At 34.4% G+C, this 20797-nt stretch overlaps 1 pseudogene; it reads right to left on the bottom strand.

The window, feature by feature from the left end:
* Positions 1-14002, bottom strand: part of LOC140512337 (polycomb protein SUZ12 pseudogene) — a 31366-nt pseudogene extending 17364 nt beyond the window's left edge.
* Between the last annotated feature and the right edge of the window lie 6795 nt (positions 14003-20797).

Below are 20797 nucleotides of genomic sequence, written 5' to 3'. Positions count from 1 at the left end.
CAAAACTGAGTATAATACTTCAGGGGAAAAAATGGTCTTTCAATGAAATAGAGGACTTTCAAGCATTCTTGATGAAAAGACCAGAGCTGAAAAGAAAATTTGACTTTTCAAACACAAGAATGAAGAGAAGCATGAAAAGGTCAACAGCAAAGAGAAGTCATAAGGGACTTATTAAAGTTGAACTGTTTACATTCCTACATGGAAAGACAATATTTGTAACTCTTGAAACTTTTCAGTATCTGGGTAGTGGGTGGGATTACACACACACACACACACACACACACACACACACACACACACAGAGACAGAGAGCACAGAGTGAATTGAAGAGGATGGGATCATATCTTAAAAAAGTGAAATTAAGTGGTGAGAGAGAAATATATTGGGAGGAGAAAGGGAGAAATGGAATGGGGCAAATTATCTCTCATAAAAGAGGCATGCAAAAGACTTTTTAGTGGAGGGAAAAAGAGTGGAGGTGAGAGAAAAACATGAAGTTTACTCTCATCACATTCGACTAAAGAAAGGAATAAAATGCACACTCCTTTTGGTATGAAAACCTATCTTACAATACAGAAAAGTGGGGGAGAAGAGGATAAGCAGGGTGGGGGGGATGATGGAAGGGAGGGCAATGGGAGGAGGGAGCAATTTGAAGTCACCACTCTTGGGGAGGGACAGGATTAAAAGAGAGAACAGAAGCAATGGGGGGCAGGATAGGATGGAGGGAAATATAGTTAGTCTTACACAACATGACTATTATGGAAGTCATTTGCAAAACTACACAGATATGGCCTATATTGAATTGCTTGCCTTCCAAAGGGAATGGGTGGGGAGGGAGGGATGAAGAGAAGCTGGAACTCAAAGTTTTAGGAACAACTGTTGAGTACTGTTCTTGCTACTAGGAAATAAGAAATACAGGTAAAGGGGTATAGAAAGTTATCTGGCCCTACAGGACAAAAGAGAAGATGGGGACAAGGGAAGGGAGGGATGATAGAAGAGAGGGCAGATTGGTGATAGGGGCAATTAGAATGCTCAGTGTTTTGGGGTTGGGAGGAGGGGACAAATGGGGAGAAAATTTGGAACCCAAAATTTTGTGAAAATGAATGTTAAAAGTTAAATAAATAAATGTGAAAATAAAAAAAAATATTTATAAACAGCTCTTTTAGTGGTGGCAAAGAATAGGAAACTGAGGGAATGCCCCCAAAATGAGAAACAGCTGAACCAGTTTTACCATATGATTGCAATGGAATACTATTTTTCTATAAGAAATGAAAAGCAGGAGGCTTTCAGGAAAAAACAAACAAACAAACTAGTAAGACAAATATAAACCAATATAGAGTGAAGAAAGGGCAAAACAAGGAAAACATTGTATACAGTAAACATGACATATTTTTAAGCTTTAATTTAATTTTTCTCAATCCCTTGCAAAATTTTTAACATTCGGTTTTTTTTTTAATTTTGAGTTCTAAATTCTCTCCCTCCACTCTACCTCTCCTGTTTCTTAGAAGAGGCAAGCAATTTTATGTAGATTATACATGTGCACAGATGCAAAACATGTACTCCTATATAGCTATGGGTAACAGCAATAATGTGAGGATGATCAACTGTGAAAGGTTTAGTTACTCTGATCAAGACAGTAATCCAAGACAATTCCAAAGGACCCAGGATGAAAAATCTACCCACCTCCAGAGAGTGAACTGATGAACTATGAGTATGGATTGAAACATACTTAAATTTTTTTTTATTTTTCTTGGTTTTTTCTCTTATAAAATGCTTGATATAGAAATATACTTTTTACATGACATCACTATGGCTTATTTTCCCAAGGAGTGTGGAAGGGGCATAAAAGAGAAAATTTAGAACTCAATTTAAAAAAAAAATGTATTTTTTACATTAATTGGGAAATATTTAACAAAATAAATAAAGACTTTTAAAAAATATATGGTGAACAAGAAATGTGCCACAGGACTGAAGACAGGCAAGTGTCCCAACATATAAAACTAAGACGTGGATAAAAGTCTTCCATAAAATGACAATGTGCTTTACTTAAATTCCTGGAAATCTTTTAGAACACATTGTTAACAGAATGGTTTTTACACAACTAATTTAAGAAAAACTCTGTTTCCAAAGGCTCATAATGGTTTTATCGAGAAGAATTTATGACAGACTAACCTCATATCCTTTTCCAGTAGTGTTTTCTGACTGCTCAGATAAATTGTATGGACATAATGTACCTGGATTTCTGCAAAGCACCTCTCCAAGTCTCTCATGCTACCCTTCTGGATAAGGCAAAGGGATGCAGGCAATGAGAGTAACTTGCAATTGTCATTAATAAATCAAAATTGGACTAGAGCAGATGTTTTTTTAACCAGAGGTCTATGAACTTTCTGACAGATAGTAACACAGAAGTGTAATGGGAGGCAACGTGTGTTTCACATTGATAGAGGACCTCAAATAGAGGCTGGATATCCAGTTCTCATAAATATTGTCAAAATTATTCGAGTAGGGATGGGTCACCTACAGCTCTTGGTCATCCCTAAGATTTTGCAGTTCACTTCTGCAGTAGGCTTGGACCTTGCCCCTGGTCTGATGAGAAAAATATTTCTTCCTTCTTCCCACCACAGACAAAACATTTTAAAACTAACCCAAAGAATTCTCACTATTCCCCTACTCAAATTTCCCCTGACCTTACTCAAGGTAATTATCTTGTCTATTTCTTTAATGTATTGTCTGCAGAACAAATGGTGCTTTCTGGAAAATGACATAGAAAAATGTGTTTCAGTGTGTTAAGAGAAGTTTATTCTTTTTCGTGTATATAGAAGCACCCTATTACAATGGTGTTGACAGGGGACAAAGAATAGTACTTTGTTTTAGTAAGGGAGATATATCAATCAATCAAAAATGGTTATTGAGTACCTACTAAATGCAAAGCACTATGCTAAACTTTGAATAAAATAGAAAGAATTATGAGATGATCTCTGTCATCATAAAATACATTGATGGAAAAGACTACCTTTTAAGGTACTACATTTACTTTGGAAACAATTCTGTTTGTTAATTTCTCATCCATCCCCCAATATCACGGAAATATTTTTCCCTTTGCAATTTAAAAATATACATTTATAGAATCAGAAGACACTTTAGGGACTGCCTATTTGCAACCAACTTTTAAATAGGCATTTCCTCTTTAACATTCACATCAAATGAATATCCAGTATTCACCTTAGAATTCCAAGTAATGGTGAAGCCGGTATCCAACAAAATAGTCAATTCTACTTTTGTATTGCTCAGATGTTAAAATCTGCTTTCTCTATATCCGTTGTATCTCCCAATTACAATGTAAATTCCTTAAAGGGAGGCACTGTCCTACTTTTCTACTCATATCCCTAATATTTAATAATGTTTGACACAATTGATAATTTTACCTCCTCATTTCCTTCTATCTTTCATCCTTTCCTTCATTTTTCCCTCTTTCTCTCCCTTCCTCCTCCAGTCATACATTTTTTTCCTTTAGTCTTTGCGTTTCATTTTAGGTTAAGCTAATATTCTAGTCTATTAAGATCTTTTTGTCTTTTGAATCTTCTATCTGTGATAGTTATCTTTCTCACTGTCATGTCATCATCAAGTCTGATAAACCTGCCGTATATCCCATTATCCAATTCATTGATAAAAATGTTAAATAGCATTGGAACAAGAACAAATTTAAAGCAATACACTGGAGAGACATCTTTCCAAGCTGACATCAAACTATTAATGACCACTCTTTTTGTTTTCTCACTCAATCAGTTCCAAATCCACTTAATCATTATTGTCTAATCCACATCTGTTCATATTTTCCACAAGAATAGTGTATATAATTTTTTAGACTACTTTGATAAAATCAATTAATTTCTATCTACACAATTCTTTTGATTTACACATAAAATATATGTGAATTTCCATTGATTACCCCACCCCAGTTAAAAGTATTCCCTTTCTTGGGTTGGAGGGAGATTTCTTCCTTGAATCATTCAATCAAAACTAGGTGTGAATAAGGCTGAAACCTCCCTCTTGTGACAAGAAATCTGTCTATTTTGACTCAGGAAAACTTGTAACTCTGTGAGGCCTTGGATGAAATGATGAGAGAATCCAGAACGCAAATTGTTCTAGTGTTTACTAGTGAAGAAAAGAGCAAGGCTTTCCCAAAAAAGGAATTGGAGGGGACAGAGGGGTCACTGGAAGAAATATATCAACCTTAGCATATTTGACTTTTCCCTATCTTGGCTAGAGGTTAAGATATTTAAGCACAAGAAACCAATAGCTGTGTATTACCACTTTGCCATATATGCTATCTGAGCTCAAGTTTACTTTCCCCTGGATTTTACATGTAGTGGTAGGATAATATTATCAATTGTTATTATTGTGTAATTTAAGAAAATAACTTTTGAAATGCTAATTAAGTCAGGCTAATTAAATGATATTCAACTGACAATGATGATGGAAGCACACCAGTGGGGGCTCATGAGATATAGCACTAAAAAGATCCCTAATACCATAAGGCTAACAATAAAATCCTAAGTGGAGATATAGTCAACCATATTGAGAGCTGACTCATCAGTATGAATGGGACTTGATGCTAAGTTGATTGCCATATACTTATCATTTTGTTCTTGTTTTTATAATAAACAAGTTCATTAATAATGTTTTAGATTTTTTCCTAGGAATTAGAAAATAATTTTAAAAATAAAAATAATAAAGTCAAACTCATTGCCCTCCTGTTTTCAAATGTTTTTTGTTTCCCTTTTAGGGAAATCAGAATATTTTGTCTTCCTTGTTTCTGTTATACCTCTCATATTCTCCATAAGCACATCTTTCGGTTATTTCAGTACCTCAGGATGTAGTTCATTGGGCCCTGGTGACTTGCACTCATCAAGGTTACCTAGGTGATTTCTTCCTCTCTTGGCTCCCTACTTAATTACCTTAATTACCAACTCCCTTATAGCCATTCTTTTTTGTTCTTTCTTTATGCATTCTAAATATACTCACTTTGGTAAAGAACTTTGAATTCTTCTTCTTCCTTTGTCCAATATTCTATCCACATGGGAAAGCAGTCCTATCTGCCCCTCACCCCTTTAAAAAAAGGTCTTCTTTTTTCTAATATGCTATAGAAAAAAGAAATTATCATAGACTTATTCTGGATTTTCACATCAAAAGTTATTGTTATAAAATTGTGGCTTTTTTAATCCAATCTCCATTACCGGCTTCTATTTTCTATATACATTTCTTCAAAAATCCAAGTTGACTGATATTTTCCCTGCATCCACTGTGTTCTTCTTAGACACCTTCTCTACTTCATTGGATGTTTCTCCATGTCTTTGAAATTTTGTTCTTGAAAGCTTCCCTTCCATCCTGGTTTATTTCCTCCTTCAGATTTTGCCATAGGAACCTTCTCATCCTGTCTCTCTAGCCTGCTTTAGGCCCTGGGGATGAAAACATTAAAAAAAAATAACATGGTACCTGCCCTCAAGGACTTCGAAGTACACTTAGGGGATATAAGCTGTACGTAGATTAGCATAATACAAGGTAGACTCTTATACAATCAAAGGAGAGGTCCAAATGAAGAACTCCAGGGAAATTTGAGGATGAAGTAAACATTTTCACGCATCTGGTGACCAAGGAACACTTCATGAAGCAGATAAAACCGAGGATGAACACAACAACAACTGCTTAAGCTAAACCTTGAAGAAAGAACAGAATTTTAATAGGGATGAGGACAAAATTGATCCAAAATATGATACATCTCTTGCACAAATATATTTCACTTTTTTAGCTCAACTTCACAAAATAAGCCTAATTTGACTGCACTATAGACCATGAAAACAAGTCATGTGATAAAAGGACTAGAAAGATAGGGTGAAGCTCCATGGTAGATAAGTGCTTAAATGAAGATAAATGAGCTCTTCATCCTTTTCCCCATTCCATAACATAGGGGCTACCTAGGGATCTGGACTTGGCTCATTTCTCTATATTCTTATCCTTGGAAATATCATTGACTGGTCCAGCTTCAACTAGCACCTCTCTGCATATAATTCCCAAGCCTCAAACCCCAGTACTGGCTTTTCTTCTGAGCTCCAGAATCACGATAACATTAATCTTTAGGAAAGCTCAACCTGGATGGCTCAGAGACCTCAAATTCAACATTTTCAAAACTAAATTTATCATTTCTTTCCCTCTGAAACCTGATCATCATTCTGACTGTCATCAGTCTGAAGCTGTCATTTGGCCAATTACAAGTATGGCAATATTGGTAACCTTGGAGTAATCCTCCCTTTTCTTCAATTTTCACTCATTTCCAAAGTCCTACCAATTTTGCCACCATGCCTCTCACAGTTCATCTTTCCTTTTATCCCCACCAATACCAACTTAACGTAGGCCTTTGTTATCAGCCACTTAGACTTCTATAAAAGCATACTAACTTTTCTGGACCCAACGTTCTTCTCCCCAGCTGCTGTCCAATTCCTTCAGAATTAACCAGTGGAATAATTTGTCTCATGTGTGGATTTGATCCTGTTCCTCCTCTCCTCAACAAAACAAACCAAAACAACAACGTCAAAAGTAACAATGGAAAATAAAAGTAATGTCAATGGCTCACTACTGATTACCTCTAGAATGATGTTCAAATTTCTTTGACTGTCGTTCAAGACCTTCTACAATTTACCTATTAAAAATGTCCTTATTTATCCTATTTTTGCTTAAGGAGCCAAATGTAATTGGAGGCTCCATAGCTAATTAAATTATTATTTAAATATAGTTTTTAATTACATATATATGTATATATATGTATATATGTATATGTATGTATATATATATATATATATACATATATATATATACATACATATATATGTGGAATGCCTACAATAAGCAAGGTTTTAACTAAAGCCATAATCCAAAATTCGTCATGTTCCAATGTCCTTGAAAGTCATATCAGTCAAGCGCACAGTAACTAAGGGTCAATGAATTAGAAATGGAGAATTCACATTTATCCTCATAAGATTTGAGGTAGGATCATCACCAGAGGAGTGAACTTTAAAGGTTAGGTAAGAAGGCAACATTGTGTTATCTCCTCTATTAATTATTCTTTTATGTCCACAATTCATAACAGTATGCTTCCTGGGACTTCATAGTATTTTGTTTTATGTACATGTAATGTAATACTGTGTGTTATTGTTGTCAACCTTAGATGATTAATAGCTGTATGACCCTGGTAAAGTCACATAACCTAGTTTGTCACAGTTTCTTTTCTGTAAAATGAGCTAGAGAAGGAAATAACAAACTTCTCCAGTATCTTTGCCAAGAAAACCCCACATGCGGTCATAAAGAGTCTGGAACAACTGAAACAATTAAATAACAACAATAAATAGTTCTCAGAGTTTATGTTTTATTTTCCAACCAGACAAGTTCTGTGACTGCAAGGACTATGTTCATCTAGTCCTTTTCTCCCTATCTATTGGTCTCTGTCAGTCTCTATCTCTCTGCCTCTGTCTTACTTTTTATTATGGTGTTCTGTACATAGTGGAAACTTAATAAATACTTTAAGTTGAATTAAAAAAAGAAAAGTGAATAGCAATAAAACTGTTTAAAAATGTATGCTAAATTCATGTTAATAAAATGGACAATTTTTATAGCAAAGTGTCAGAAAAGTGACTGTAAAAAAATCATCCTTTGGGTCAGAGACCCAAAATGAAAAGATACAAAGATATACATTGAATTCTAATTAATCCAAGCAAGTTAATCCATTACATTATTAATTCATTAAGAAATATAATTTAAGATTGAAAATCAATTATTCCTTGTGAATATTCATTTGCTCATTTCTCTACTCGGGCTTTTTTTTTTTTTATTTCAAAACTTTCTTCTGCCTTTTTTCCTGATGTCCTTTCCTTTGAACGACCATGCTTTATTTCTGTTCCAGTACAGTCTGCATTACCACATCAATAAGACCATTTGGTTTACTTTCCATCTTAATATGATGCCTGCACCATTGTTTATATGTTTATTTTGTTGCTCTTACTAACTCCTCTGCTTGCCAATTGTGCTTTGTTTGAAGTTTACATATCCTCCATCTGCTGTAACATTTTGCACCCATGTCTCAGCTGTACCAGCTCTATTAATTGCATACCATTTATTGTGCTTTTATGACACACAGCATTAATCCCACGTGTTAAACTGAGCTGAATTACTTATGAACGAATGTGGTTTTGCAGATATGATGTTTGGTGCATCTGGGTCATAATCCCCTCCTCCCACTGTCCCCAGTCCAGCATATTTTCAGTTTCTTTTAATTTTGGGTTTCAGTAAATCTAAAACTTCAAAACTTGGCCCTAGAGCACTTCTCTATTTGAAACAAAATATAACTTAGCTGCATTCACTTTTGAAACAGCATATCAGTAACTATACAACTCAAATTTGGTAAAGGAAAAAGATCCATAGGCTTGGAGTAAGTAAACATGTTTTAGTCTTTATCTATGAACACAAGTTTTGCAGTACTGGATAAGTGACTTAACTTCTCTAAGCTTTGGTTTCTTCAACTGTAAAATGGGGAATCTATTCCCTTTTACTTAAAAAAAAAATCTGATAATCCTACGCTACTTCCACAGTGTATCTGAAGCTAGCACCACAGAAGCAGATTGTGAATTGGTCAGTACTTAAGTACTTATTCTCTGCCAGATGTTCCAATTTTTCCATATCCTTACTTTTTTCCCTCCATCATCCACTACCAAATTATTTTGCTCCATTCCTTACTCTAGCAACCATTCTAGTGGGATTGGCAGCATTTGAACATATTCACAAATAAATAATGAGAAGAAAAATAATGTATTCAGTATTGCAATTGGCTTAATTCTTGTAATAGACATAATAGTATATATGAAATTGCTTACTTCTCTTGTATAAGATGTAGTCATTTATAAAGTTCCCTTGATCTATCTTGATTCTTGAATCAAAAACTAAGCCACGTACATAACTGGCTATTGGTCTTAATATGAGGTGGGTAGTAACGGTGATGATGTAAGAATGTATGAATCCTTAGTTATTGGAACTTGACATGAGTGGTAATTAAAATGTGGTGAAATAGAACAATCTTTATTTACTTTTGCTTAAGGAACCAAATGTAATTGGTGCCTCCATAGGTAACTATACTATTATTTGAATATAGTTTTTGATTAAATAGACATAAATGGAATGTCTAAAACATTCAAGGTTTTTACTAAAGCCCTAATCCAAAATTTCATCATGTTCCAAACTGGAATATGAAATGTAGAGGATTCAGGGAATAGTAAGGAATACAATTACAGGAATTAACAATTTTCCAACCAAGTTTATTAGTCAATGAGTAGGGGAAAATGAACAAATAGCTAGTGAAAGCTTTTTGTAAAAATTTGAATAAGGAGAGGGACATCTCAATTTTTGTTTTGTTTAGGCAGATGTGAGGACACAATAGCTAGAGTGATATTGAGGATGCCTGAAAAGAAGGAATGACTTGAAGCAAGGTCATAGAGGAGGCAAAAGAGAATGGGAATGAAGGATTTGCCTTGGTGAAGAGTGAGAATATACTTTCTGTCATCAAAGACATGATGTTGAGAAGCATTGAGAAATGGGCAGAGGCACGTATTGCCAGATGGCTATAGTAATCTTCTCAGTGAACTGAGAGGTAAAGGAGGTAAATTAATTATTCATAATATACAATCTGAAAGAAATATCATGAGGTATGAAAGAAGTCTTAAAAATTTAATCTTCCTTGTGCAAATAAACATTTCTGCATGTGTTGTGTGGCATCAGAGTGCAGACCCAGAAACAGTGGAGAAAAGTTGCAAAAATGTAAATTTATACCTGAGGTAAGAACAATAAACCGTATAACCCCAAATCAAAAATCTTTCAAACATCCAGAGCTGTCTTAGAGTAGAATGGATTGCCTTGAGAAGTAGGAATTCCTCCCCACACTTGAGGTCTTAAAGAAGATTCTGGATATTTCCTATATTACGGAGATGATGCTTGTTCAGTTACAGGTTGTACTAGATGGTCTCTGAGGATTCAGTTTCAAGAGTTTGTGATTTTCTTACAGAACTCTAAAGACTATTCACTGAAGCTTGGAAGTGTTCTCATTCATTTATTGGTTCATCAAACTTTTATTAAATAATTACTATGAACTGAAAATCATAACACATGCATTAGGAGACAAAAACATAAGATCATAAAAGGAAGAAAAGACACATGGGATGGTTGATATGAAATGAAATATCAATAAGTGCATTAAAGAGTTTGCCTCCAACAAGTGATAATGGAGAGTGAATGTTATTACAGAGTTGAGCATCAAGGTAAGATTCTTGAGGAGGTTCAGTTAGATCTGAACTTTAAGGGATACATAAAATTCAATAGACAAGAATAGAGATGCCACTCTAGGCAGAAATGAAAGTGTAGAAAAAGGGCGTGGAGGTGGGAAAGTATAGGAGGAGACAGAAATAGTGTCCAATTTACCTAGATTACATAGAAGGAAGCAATGGTGGATATGTCTATAAAGGTAGGATTGCATGAGATTTTTAAAGGACTTTGAATGCCAGATAGAACACTTTGAATTTGGTGACAATAGAGTATAGAGGCAAAAAAAAAGTATATAAAGTGGTTGTTGATGTAATCCATTCAAGTTATAGGTGATCATAGTTCTACAACCATTCTGTTTTCCAACAGTCTGCATATAGATAGATATGAGTGTATGAATGAAAGAAAAGTATTGAAGTGTTTACTATGTTCTAGGAATCATACTACGGCTAAGAGAAACAATATTAAAAATTTCTGTCCTCAAGAAGCTTATGTTATAATAGATCTATGTACATATACATTAATAAGACAATATATTACTTACAAATAAAATATAGCAAAAAAAGTCAATCACAAAATCTCCAAGAATTAATGTCTTGATGACTTTAAAAGCATCCTAATAATAGACAAAGCACTTTAAGATTCAAATACTGAAAACCCTCCTCAGGGCAGTGAAAATTAAATGGGCATGATAACGTCACCAAGGTCTCTGCTTGGGAATGCACGACTCTGCAAGCCCATTCTTGTAAATATAATAGAACTCTTACATTTGACTCTTCATTTAAATTAGTATTCAGTAGGCCCCCAAGCATTATATTAACTTTGTACATCTGGTTACACTAAATGTTTATCTTTTATTAAAATAATGGATGCTTCCCTTTTTATAGAAAGCTTTGCAAAGTTTTTTGTCTTTTATTTTTTTCCCTTTTAATCCATTATCTCCAGATCATGTTAAGAATAATTTTATTCCACCCATGATACTACTGCTTGTGTATGCCTAGAGTCTTTAGAATGAACTCATTCACCTTTATCAGTCATTCCCTTTTACTACATTATTTTGAAAGACAATTTTATCCATCCAAGTTTGTCACACTTTTGTTTGAAGAATAGGTGAAGTCATCGGCCAAGCAAAGGATTTGAAGCCTGCCAAAACTCAGTTCACCTTGCCATTTTGTCCATAGTGTTGTTGGAACCCAGATGGGGCTGTAGATGATGATTTGGTGGACAGGATGGGACACTGATAGATCTAAGTTATAGTTCATCACTAAGAAATCATTCTGTAATGTGAGAAAGTAGAGGAAAGAAGTACTCAGGAAGGAAGAGGGGGCATTAACCAGTTAGCTGAGGATTCTGGGAGCTTGGAATTCCAAGAAACTAGTATAAGTGCTGAGGAGTTTAAAAGAAGCAGAGAAATGTTTTGTTTGTTCCTGGACTGCTGAGAACCATCTGCTTTTTAAGCTTGTCTTGCCCATACGGTGCCAGCTCACTAATGAGCATCAGTCACACTAACTGTAGGCCCCGCGATTCTAGTCCTTCATCAGAATTTTCTTGACAAATGAACTCTGGGTGAAAACAAGTTGTATTAGACTCACAATAATAAGAGAAAGCAATAGATGACAGTATTTTGAGGTGCATGGGGTCCCCTTTACATAGCTTTCTATTGACCAGTTTTCTGGCTCCATAGATATGTAAAACAAGACACTACTTAATTATTTAAAATTAGTTTATATATTTTGAGATTTTTAGCTGAAATTGGCCTTAAAGATCACTTAAGTCAACTCTTTCATTTTGCAGGTGATGAATCAGAGGTCTAGAGAAGTTTAACCAATTGCTCAAGGTCATAGAGTTAAGTTGGTGGCAGAAATGGAACTAGAAAGCAGGCTTCTCGTTTCATTGCTCTTTCTGTCATCACACATGATTTTCACTGAGCTTTAGAAAATTATCCCAAGTATAAATGCTCTATTATTAGGAAAAACAAAATATTATTATGTGCTAGACCTTAGAATCCATGATCCTATTTTTAGATACCCACCAAATTCTAACCAAATTAAATAACTTTCACAATATACTACAATCGCTGATTGCATCATCAAACACAAATGAGAAAACTGACAAACCATTGTGGCACACATGCTGAGAATTTGTGTCAATTAATTGTCACATTTAGTTTTCTATAACTCTTTGGGAGAAGGACACTATCATAGATTATGTATCTGAACCCAGGTTATGAATAGTAGTTCATGCTACCACCATCAAATCTGAGGTCTAACATTCTATTGGAAATGTTAGTACAAGAATTAGAGGATGCTCTCAAAAATAAAATTTTAATGATATAATTGCAAACATTCTGATGAGGAACATAAAGGAGATTGTTTAAGGAGACCGATGTGGAGGGAGAGAGGACTCATTGATCAATGAAGAATTTTCAAATTCATGTGTAGATGATGAAAGTAAAGGCAAATAACAGAGAGATGAATATGAAGACTGGAATGGTGCTGCAGTAGCGTCAGGAGCTCCAGTGTAAGGAAGAACTCATACTGGTGACAAAAGCTAAGGACAACAAAAAGGCTAACTTCAGATTACTGTTTTTGTCTGTCCTGCATTTTCAAAGAGAACCAATGACATCACAGGGTGATGTCTTCTCTCATGTATTAATTGGAATTAATGAGGTAGAGTTGCACAAAGTCATCAGTCCTACTCTTTCTTGCTGATTCATCAAAATCAGGTTTCAAGACAAATGTCAGGATGGTTAGTGATAGCCTAGGATGGAATGGATGACCTTGGTTATCTTGGATGTCTGAACACATTCTAAGCACTGTACAGCACCTGCTTCATTCACCTTTATGGCTGTTGGAACAAACTGTTCTCATCTGCCATTCTGCCAAAGAAAATCTTCATATGGTTGGGGTAGGCATCCCCCCTAACTCATCAAGAGGTTTGAGACCTATCCATTATTCTCAACCTGGTTTAGCCCATCTGCCGAGATGGTTATATTGGGGTGTGGCCATTGCACTTTCTATAGCTTCTTGAAGCTACAGGTGAGAAGTGAAGAGGCGGCTACCAAATGTGGATGAGCAGCCTTGAAATTCAGATTAAGAGGGTTATCCAAAGAGGAATAAGATTGGATGATTCAGTGATAAATGACAAAATCAAGAACACAGCAATACTAGCTTCTAATTTTGATAGTTTTCTTTATATAGGAAAATAATCTTTGTGTTGGGAAGAATTAAAACAAAAAAATGGTAAGCTGGATTTGAAGTCTGGACTATTCTGTGTGCTGCTGCTTAGGTAGGTCTCCTCTATGATTAGAGAAAATGCTGACAATCAGAGCAACTGATCATCAGAAGTGTTACGTTCAGGTAATAGTTGTTACACTTGGATCAAAGCACAACTGACATAATAACTAAATTTGCAGAAGACACAAAGCTAGTTTGAGTAGAAGATTAAATTTAATCAGACTAAATGCAAAGTAAAACACTGGGTGGTAAGTTCTATTGTAACCCCCATTTTATAGTTGAGAAAACTAAGGCATCATCTGATAAAGCATTATATTTTATAATATATGTTAGATTAACAAGACGTTTCCTATTTTACACTCTGTAGGTTTAAGGAATCGTGTTTCTTGTTGTCTATCTCTTCCGTAATCCATTCTCCGTAAAACTGCCAAAATAATTTTACTAATGCACTAGTCTAATTATATCAATGCCTGGCCATTCCTGCTGAAGAATCTTCTAAAGCTCCCTGGTGCTTTTAGAATAAAAGAAAAATTCCTTAGGTAGGCACTGAAAGACCTACAGAATCTGGCTCCAGTCCACCCTTCTAAACTTATTTCACATAATTGTCATTCATGATCTTTATATTCCAGTTGAACCAGGCTACTTTCTGTTCCTTGAAGTCAATACTCCAACTCTTTCCCCTGTGTCTTTCCATTATCCTGCCCTGGAATATACTTTTTCTCCCTTTCCATTTTCTCTTTGAGTCTATAACTCCCTTAATGGTTCAGCAAGGAGTCATGTACCATTTAAAGCATTTCCTGATCTACCTGGCTCTTAGTAATCTCTCCTCCCACAAATTATTTCATATTTATTCCTCCCATGTTGTACTGATTAAACAATAAACATGAAACAAAAAATAATTTGAGGGGTTGTTCTGCCTTTTGTCTGTGTATCCTTAAAGCATAATACACTGGCTCATACAAAGTAGATACTTAAACATTTGCTAAAAAATGAATGTAGTTAGAATGGGCTTGAAAGAGAGCTCTTACTTGTTGGGTCACCCAAGGAAACAACTATTTTCTCTTCTGGTGATCAGGCTAAATAACTTGGAAATATCTATTACTTAAAAAAAAAAGCACAAATATTGACAAAATGTAGCATTATCATTTATATGAGCATTAAAAATCTATTTGGAACAAGGATATAAAACAACAAACTGTCAAGAGAAAGTTTCAGATCTAATACGCTGTAATTTCAAAAATCTAAGATCTAAGTACTCATTGTATTCCTAGGTCGGTTACAATATTCCAACTTTTTTTCAATCATTATTCTCTAACAGATGATGGGATTCTTCCCATTTAAACATAACTTTGTTAGAAGAAACTCTGAAGATTACAGTTCCTCTCAGGTAGTAATGTTGTCCGTATTAGGCTCCTAGCTTGCCACTGGAGGCTACATGTGGAAGCTTGTGTCTTCTTAAGTCCTCTCTCTTTCTTTCCATAATGGATGTCTGATAATGGTTAGAACTAAGCCTATGGATGTTAACACCACAGTGAGAACAAAATCTTTCAATTTTTGTACTCACTAATTGAATATCAAAAGGATAGATTTTCTTATTTTTCCATTCCTATGCCTTTTATTGTTCATCAGAAAGGAATTTGGGGCAAAATCTGGAAAAATATTAATATAAATCTTCCTTTCTCTGCTTCTCCTCATCCCTTTTGTATTTCTTTATTCTTATTCCATGTAATCACAGTTAATTGCCAGCCTCTGCTTTACTAAAGGTATAGGGTCTTTTTTCTTTATTTTAGACAGTTCCAATTAAGAGATTTAAAATATTCGCTTCTTATAATCACAGATATTTCCAATTATGCAGAAGTCATTTTGTAAAATTAAATAATGTACTTTTCTACACATTATAATGGTAGTAACTGATGAAAGGGTATAAAAGTACGAATGAGAAAACTGAGGGAAGTTAACTTCTTTTCCCTCTTGTGATATCCATTCCAGTCATCAGTGGGTGTGGAGGTCATTGTAGCAGTAGCAAAAGTTTCCCAGGGTAGGTTCCAGGGATCTTTCCATACCTCATTAATTTTGAAGAAGAAAGGACCCTCACACCCTTATACATGATTCTAGTGAACATATTATTCAGATGAATGAACAAAAATAATTACAAATAGATAAAATCTGCATATAAAATCATCATCACTACTTTATATAACTATATCCTTTTCTTGTTCAACATTATTATTGACTGGTCTCAAGATCTTTCTATACACATAACTCCAGCAGATCAAGCACGTTAGATGCTAGATACCAAATGCATCATGTGTTACTTGCATAAGAAAAGCTCCTTAATCACCATGTTGGAAAATTATATACATCATTTTCATGGACACAGATCATATTTGGGAGCGATATGTGAAATTATGCATTTCAATTTCCTAAAACTTACAATATATTTTTAGATTTTAAATAAAAATTTTAATTGATCAATTCAAGAGTGTACCCAGTAATCAAAGTCAAACTAACTTATAGTTTGTACAGTTTTCTCTTCATTTTTTGAAAATCACGTGGGAGCTTCTCCTTCCCTTTAGTAACTCTTTGCATCTCAGTTCACCATGCCTTATGGAATCTTACCTGTATCCATTCTGAAGCCTTTGAATTTGCTCTGCAAGCAACTAGAATTGTGCCTAGATTTTCTTTCACAAATTTTAAGAGGAAATGGTCAGTTCTTCAAAAGGTTCTCATCATTCTACCCCAGAAAAGAGTTATTCCTTATTATTGAAAATAAAATTTAGAACATATTTTCAGCTTCATAGGTTCTTCCATATTTTGAATGATGAAGTTATTGTTAAGCCAAATCAAAGTTATTAGCTGTTCAACTTTTGTCAGAGAAAGAGTATGACACTCAGTTCAAAAAAAAACTAAATTCAAGAAATTGTTCACTCATTTCAGTCATGTCTAACTCTTCAAGACCCCATTTGGGATTTTCTTGGCAAAAAGTGCAAGAGTGGTTTTCCATTTCCTTTTCAAGCTCATTTCGAGCTCATCTGTTAAGGCAACTGAGGTAAACAAGGTTAAGTGACTTGTCCAGGGTCACACAGTTAGTAAGTGTCTGAGGGCCTATTTGAATTAAAATATTACTAACATCAGGTCTCTCTATCCATTGCATCATCTAGCTGCCTGCAAGTGTCATTAAGGAACAGCAAATAGGCTACCTGGAAGAGATTAAAGTGCAACAAGGACAGGGACAGGTTGTGAAGGGTTATAGGTGCCAGAGGGTTTTATATTTGATCCTGGAGGTAATAGGGAATTACTGAAATGTATTAGATGTGTGTGAGAGGTTAGGGGAGGAGGACAGATATTATGATAAGAGTTGAAATTTAGAAAAATCACTTTCACAATTTATGGGAGAGACTTGTAGCAGGGAAACCAATTTAAAAAATAATCCAGGTGGGAAGTGATAAGGACTTGTACCCAAATGGTACTGTGTCATAGAAAGAGACATACCTGAGAAACACTGTGAAGGCAGAAAAATCAAGACTGACAAAATATTGAAGGATGGAAAAAAAAGTTTTGTAATTATTCTTTCAATTACATATAGAAATAAATTTTGCTTTCCTCTTTTAAAATTTTGAATTCCCAGTTCTCTTCCTACCTGTCTTCTCTCAAACCTCATTGATAAGGCAAGCAATTTGATATAGGTTATATATGTTCAGTTATGTAAAATATATTTCCACATTTCTCATATTGTGAAAGAAAACACTGACAAAATGAGAAAAAATAGAAAGGTTTATAAAAAGTACTTTTCACTCTGTATTCAGACTCCATTATTTCTCCCGTTTTGGAAGTGGATAGCATTTTTCATCATAAGTCTTTGGGAATTGTTTTAGATCATTGCATTGTTCAGAATAGCTAAGTCATTCACAGCTGATCATTGTACAAAACTGAGGTTACTTTGTACAGTGTTCTCCTGATTCTGCTCACTTGACTTTGTATCAGTTCATGCAAGTCTTTCCAAGTTTTCTCCTGCTCATCATTCTTATAGCACAATAGTACCAATCATACATCACAACTTGTTAAGTCATTCCCCAACTAAAGGGCATTCTATCAATTTCCAATTCTTTGCCATCACAAAAAGAGCTCTTTTAAATATTTTTTCTATGTAGACATTCTTTTATTTTCTTTTTGGTCTCTTTGGGATCCATACTTAGCAGTGGTATTGCTGGGTCAAAGGGTATACACAGTGTTATAGTTTTTTCTTGGCGTAGCTCCGATTAGTTCTCTAGAATGAATGGCTGAATTAGTTCACAACTCCACCAACAATGCTATTTTTTCAGTGTCCTATTTTTCTTTCCACATCTCTACCAGTATTTGTCATTTTCCTTTTCTGCCATATTAGCCAGTTTGAAAGGTCTGAGGTACCTTAGAATTGTTTTAATTTGCATATGTCTAATCAATAGATATTTCGATCATTTTTATATTATCCATTTTACATGCTGTAATGCTCTCTATGTCTTTTTTTGGTCATAAATTTTCCCCTTATCTTACAGGTAAACTATTCCATGCTCCCCCAATTTTCTCATGGCTTCACCTTTTGTGTCTAACTCATATAATCCATTCTGCTAGCACCTTCCATTTACTAGGTGAGTTCATCCTGTTCACATTCATAATTATGATTCCTAACTGCATATTTCCCTTTGTCCCACTATTTCCACCCCTTTTTTCTTCTCTCTCTTTAACCTTATCCACCTTCAAAGGCATTTTGATTCTGATGACTCCCACCCCCCAACCCCCAATCCATCCTTTATTTTATCAGCACTCCTTTCTATCACTCCCCTCCCCCACTACTTCCCTTTAGGGTAAGACAGAATCCTGTATGTATATTATTCCTCATTTGAGGCAATTCTGATGAGAGTAAAGTTCAAGTGTTGCCTCCTCTTCCATCTTCCTCAGCAGGAAGGCAGATTTGAGAAGCAGAGAGATGACAGTCAAATCCCTGGAAACTGATGAAATCCTGAAGTAAAGTAACATAAGGAAAAAAGAGAATGACCATGACAGAATCCTGGCATGGTTTATAGAGTGTCATAGGAGTGAGGATCCAGCGGAGACTGAGGCATGGGAACATGGGGAAAAGGGGATCAGGAGAAAGCAGTGTCCCAAAAAGACAGAAAGAAGAGAATGTCAGGGGAGAGAGAGTGATCAATGATGTCAAAGTCTTCAGCAAGACCGAGGAGAATGAGGATTGAGAAAAGACAAATGAGTTGGCAACTAAGATATCCCTGGAGAGAGCAGTTTTGGTGGAATGATAAAGACAGAAGCTAGAGTATAAGGTAGTTCTTCTACCAGTATCATATATGTACATGTTAATCAATAGAAATGAGTATTAGTCATACCTTTTGACAGGTGTTGGCAATATCTAACTTACGTCATAGGTATATGTTCTAGGAAAACACCAAATCTCCCTGATTTTATTATCAGGTAGATAAACATATGCTTTAGTTTCCTCAGAGCAAATATTCATCAACCATCACAGCTACGTTCTCCCTTAGAACCTTCCTGCATAATTTTTAACCTGATAACACTAGTGAATTTACTTTATCATTCTTTGGAACACAAGTAACTGTATCCTTCTCAGATCATCTAGCTCCTCCTTCATAACAAGTCTCATATTTGACAAGCACATGCCTCACTTAATTAAGACAGTTGTCTCAATCCAAAGTCTATGCACAATACCTCAAAAGGACATGCAAAAAGTGGTCATTTGGAATGTCTCCAATTTCTCTGTTCTACCTCCTTCATGCAACATGGTGTTTCTGTTTAAGGACACAGACTTCCATGATTTTTGGAGCTTTAAAATTCAATCAAACCTGAACTTTGTCAGTATGGTTATATTAATATCTCCACATAATAAAAATGCTTCAGTAGAGAAAGAGAAAATATAAGAAATTATAAAAGTAATTATAAATTATATATATAAATTATAAAAGTAAAGAAATTATAAAAGTAAAAAAGGAAAAAAAATAATCCTGATCTTAATGGATTTATAAGCATATTGTATCAAAAAAAGAAAACTCAATACTTGTGACACAAATATTCATAATAATTGACAAAGTCCTCTACCCAACTCCCTTTATGGGGTGTAAAATGTCATAATAATTAAATAAGGGGGTGAATATAGCACAGATAAAAGAACTATGGACCAATTATCATTAATGACCCTGAATGCAACATTTAAGATTCAGTTCTAGCAAAAAGAAACCAGCCATAGCAACATATCTAAAATTACTCATTATAAATTAAATTTTTACCAGGATTGAAAGCTTAGTTCAAGATTAGGGAAGCAATTGACAAAATAAATCATATATAAAACATAATACAAACAATACAATTATGTTAAAAGAAAGGAAACTTGTGTTAAAATATATTATTCAATTATGTTGAAAACTCTAAAAAGTAGGCAAAGAAGGATGATTTTAACATGTCAAAAAGCATATTTATATAATCAATAGCTAAAAAAAATTACAATGATGTAACACTAGTAACTTTTCCAATAAATATAAGGCTATAGTAAAGATGGTTTATTATTGTATAATAGTTCTGGAAAAGGATAATAGTATGAATAAGAAAAGAGGAAGAAATTAGAAGCATGAATATCCACAAAACAGTATGAAATTATTATTGTCTATCAGAAAATTTTCTAGTGTTCTTATTATTATTGCCTATTAGAAAATCCTAGAGAATAAACAGTAAAAAACTTATTAAAATAAGTCACATCTTCTCTAAAGTAGCAGATCACAATACACACACACACACACACACAATCATTAGCATTTCAAAGTATCTCTAAAAAAAGGAGGAAATTATGCAAAGTTGTTTCAATGAAAAACCTAAAAAATACATAAAATTTCTGAATTAACCTATCAATAAACATTCAATGTCAACATTAACACCCTTTTACAGAAAAAAAAAAGATTTTCAAACTAGCAGGATAGTCAGTTCCCTTGGTTAGACTGTGCCAGTACAGAACAGTAAGAATGATACTGTGAAATGAATAGATGGACTTTATGCTGCAGCAATCAAGCTTCTAAGAGATTACTTCATAGAATTTAATATAATAATTCGAAAATTCATGTGAAGAAATGAAAGGTTTATAATATTAAAATAATTAAGGAAAATAAAAATAAAAAAATAACAAAAAATGCAGGAATGATGGAAGAATATCA

Source organism: Notamacropus eugenii, chromosome 6, assembly GCF_028372415.1.
Source record: "Notamacropus eugenii isolate mMacEug1 chromosome 6, mMacEug1.pri_v2, whole genome shotgun sequence".
NCBI lineage: Eukaryota > Metazoa > Chordata > Mammalia > Diprotodontia > Macropodidae > Notamacropus > Notamacropus eugenii.
This window is presented reverse-complemented; position numbering and strand designations above follow the sequence as displayed.